Source organism: Gallinula chloropus (assembly GCF_964237585.1).
Source record: "Gallinula chloropus genome assembly, chromosome: 2".
In the NCBI taxonomy this organism is placed as follows: Eukaryota; Metazoa; Chordata; class Aves; order Gruiformes; family Rallidae; genus Gallinula; species Gallinula chloropus.
The window spans coordinates 117,078,705-117,082,696 of NC_140086.1; the positions used below are offsets into that span (position 1 = coordinate 117,078,705).

At 47.5% G+C, this 3,992-nt stretch overlaps 1 pseudogene across 1 annotated transcript; it reads left to right on the plus strand.

The window, feature by feature from the left end:
- Nucleotides 1-2,089: 2,089 nt before the first annotated feature.
- LOC311189075 (C-C chemokine receptor type 8-like) lies at nt 2,090-3,146 on the plus strand (annotated as a pseudogene). The gene has a single exon. The product of its transcript is annotated as a C-C chemokine receptor type 8-like (transcript).
- The last annotated feature ends 846 nt before the right edge of the window (nt 3,147-3,992 follow it).

Consider the following 3,992-nt stretch of genomic DNA (forward strand, 5'->3'; position numbering starts at 1 on the left):
TATCAGATGCCTTAACCTAGGTGGTGGAAATACTCTTCCCCTTCTAGCCTTATATCATGAAAGCACTGCTTCTGTTAGTTGTAAGCTTCTATCCTATCAACTATTACAATCTGGCCACTAACTTTGCGAGGTTAATAGCTGAACAAGTAGATGCCCATAAAGTCTTCATCACCAAGTTGCAAACTCAACCTGGAAAGTGGTTTTTTTCTGAAAAGAAGAACCATACCCTTGATTCTTGTAATAATGTTTTGCAATAGATCACACAGGAAGTGCAGTTTCCTATTTTCAGATATAAGGTTTAAATCCGTGTTTGTTCACAAAGAACACGAAGACACCATCAGACAAAACAAGCTGAAGAAATCAGTGAGTAGATGACTTTTTTATTTCCCTTTTTACAGGTGAATATATGTACATATAGATACAGATTCACTTGGTGGGTAACTAACAGTGTATAAAATTAAATCTTTTTGGTGCTAGAAACTTACTGGGTCTTGGGTTTGAAAAATAAAGTTGAAATTAATAACACAGTTGTCCTATACACATACAGCTGAAAACTGATCGCAGGAAAGAATTACCTTATCAATGTAGATTGCAGCACTGCTTTTCTCTCAACACTCCTCGTTTCCATGCAAGGAACTCCATAGGGCTCAGTGCTGTATTTCTAACAGGGTTCTCTGCATTGCACATGCCAGCTGACTATGGTTAAAACAGTCCTGGTGCCCCAGAAAAGTGGTGGCTGGTCAGCGAGGCATGAGCAGTGTCCATACCTGGAGCAGAAGACTCACGCTGACTCCAGCACCCCTCAGTGCTGTGCATAGGGATCCTCCTGTTTCCCATCACAGGGTGGCACAGCCAGGAAAGAAATACGAAAGCTTTCACCATTCTCTCTCCTTTCATACACAATTACAAACTCAGCAGAGCATGTTCTCTGCTTCTGATGCATTAACAGCTGCCATTCATGATATTGCTACGGCTCAGTAGCCATCATTATTACAAAATGATTGTTTCCTCCTGGAAACTGTGTGTGTTTGAAGCTCTTTCAAGATGTGATCAACCTGTATGTGAGTGTAATATAGATGCAGGGCACAATAAACACACGAGTGCTTTGACAAGACCAACTCCTTTGAAATAGGCCTTTTGAAAGAGCCATTACTTCTCAAAATGCGACCACTTAACTCTGCACCCCAGATCTCCTTTTGTAGGGGTCATGAGGTGATAGCAAGAAAACAAAAGAGAGCTTGGTAAGGCACTGACTCACTTTTGGAGAGCAGTGTTTTAAAGCTGCATTCATTGCAATTCCTCCGAAATGACAGCGAGGAAGCACCCCCCAGCCTGTTTTGCTTCTGTATAAACTAGAAAACTGAAGTGGGCAGAACAGGCAGGAGGGGTGAGCTCTTGTGTTTCAGGAATCAGCACTGCAGAGCTGCTCACCAGCTAACCCAGAGGGCAGTGGCCACCTTGCTGCAGCAGCCCAGGGCTCAGCACTGCGAGTGCTGCTGCACAGCCCAGCAAACCCCTTGCAGCTGCAGAGGAGAGGGGGGGCTGGATGTGATCCTGCACCCCCCCCCCCCCCTCCCCCATGGAAAAGTAGTTTACGAGTCTCTGCACTCCATGCCAGTATCCAGCACTGATCAGCCCAGCTAAAAATTGTCCTTATATAAGGACCCCAACACTACTAGGCAGAAATCATCCCCACCCCAAGGAGCACAAGAACATCAAGATTTGTAGATCAGGTGCAGATTTGGTACCTCTTTGCACCAAGATGACTTTTCACAGCATTAATTTTTCCTTGTCATGAAGGGCTAACTCACTGTGACTGAGGCATTTTCAAGGAAAACAAGAGCACCTTAATGCTCACACTGTATAGGATGCACAGGAACTCCTGGCAGGCTGCAGGTGCAGCCTTTTTGGGTGGTATGGCTGCTCTTGTCCAGCCAGTCAGACCAAGACTGCATTTACAGCCCCTCTCTGTCTGGGGGCTGACTCACTGTGTTGGTGCAGCACAGGGAGAGGCAGAAGCCATGGCAGGAGTCCTGTTCTAGGACAGCCAGCCATTTATCCCTTGCTCTTTCTTCTACAGATATCTGAGATGGATCCCACAAACCACTTCCTTGGCACAACAGAAGATTACTATGGATATATCCATGAATATGATGACAGCACTGCTCCGTGCAATGAAGGAAACAGCATTCACAGGTTCACATCCCTCTTTCTGCCAATCCTGTATGGTACTGTATTTGTCATCTGCCTCCTGGGAAACTCCTTGGTCCTATGGGTTCCTGACCAGGAAGAAGCTGACATCAATGACTAACATCTGCCTCCTGAACCTGGCAGCCTCCGATCTCCTCTTCATTGTGCCTCTCCCTTTCCAAGCCTACACTGCCTCAGACCAGCAGGTTTTTGGCAACACCATGCATAAGATAATGGCTGGCATTTATTACACAGGGTTTTATAGCAGTATGTTTTTTATAACCCTCATGAGCATAGACAGGTATATAGCAATTGTCCATGCTGTCTACGCCATAAAGGTTCGGACAGCCACTTGTGGTCTGATTATCACTTTAATCCTGTGGCTGGTGGCTTTCTTGGCTTCTATACCCAACATCTTGTTCAAGCAGCAGCTGGAAATAGAGCAGTCTGTGCAGTGCATCTCCACAGGCAACAATACCTGGAAGGTCACGTCTCAGTTTGCCACCAATATCTTAGGGCTTTTGGTTCCCCTTAGCATCCTCATTTGCTGCTACACCCAGATACTGAAAAACCTGCAAAAATGCAAAAATTGGAAGAAGACCAAGGCAATCAAGATGATCATCATCATTGTCATTGTTTTCTTCCTCTTCTGGACTCCCTTCAACATTGTGCTCTTCCTAGAGTCTCTGCAGAGCCTGCACGTCATCAACGAATGCAAGGCCAGCTACCAGATAGCCCTGGCCCTGCAGGTGACAGAAACCATCTCCTTCATCCACTGCTGCCTGAATCCCGTGATCTATGCCTTTGCAGGGGTGACATTCAAGCAGCATCTTAGAGGACTATTTCAGTCCTGTGTCTGTGTCCTCACCAGACCTGCCAGAAGTTCCAGGTCTAGTCGGATGTTTTCAGTGACCAGCCAGTTCTCCAGCTGCTCTGACAGCGCGGGGTTCCTGTGAATTGCTGCCTTCTGCTGTGAACAGCTGGCCCAAGGTCTGACATGGCCCTGGAGGCTGTACTACCTACACAGCATCCTCCTGTGAGGACTAGTATGCCTATGCCCCCTTTTGTGATGTGCTGTGAACCACGGCATAGTCAGTGGCAGCACAAATTTCCTAAGGGCACTGGTGTGTTTGTAAAATGGTGGCCTTACAAGCTTGCCCCAGAACGAGCTTTAGGTACGTTTTAGAGCTCTTTTTAAGCATGTCAGCCAGCAGGATGCTTCCTCCAGCATTTATTTTCTCCTGTGATGAAAACATCGCTTCTGCCTCACCCCCAAATATGCTCTGCCTTGTGCAGGCAGTTCTGTATGTGAATCCCCATGTCCCTGTGACAGGCGTGGGACACCCTCCCCGGGAAGTGGGAAGAGGGACAGGCAGAGTGGGAATCACCTCAGCCACTGCCACCATTCACCCTTTGCTTCAGTTCCTGGACAAAGAGGCTTCTCAGCTCCAGGCCCTGGTGCTTTGCTGTGGGATGGTCCCAGGGGTGCAGCCGGCTGGTCCCTGGAGCTGCTGCCACCCAAAGCAGATTTTGGTGGTGATGCCTTCCAAAACAGCAGAGGTGCCCCCTATGCTGGTCACTCGTAGAGATCTGTACATGTGGGTACATCCTCAGAGCTGCCTGGTAGGCCGCACCATCTCTGGAGGCGTGTGACCTCCAGCTCTGTGCCCCCAGCGCTTGCCACTAAATCTAAACGCCAGTAAACGACATGTAGCATGTAGAAACTCCATCTCTGTTTCCATACAGTGTTGTTCCTGTCATTGTAGAAGTGTTTCCTTTGAATAAACAGATTAACTGCTCCT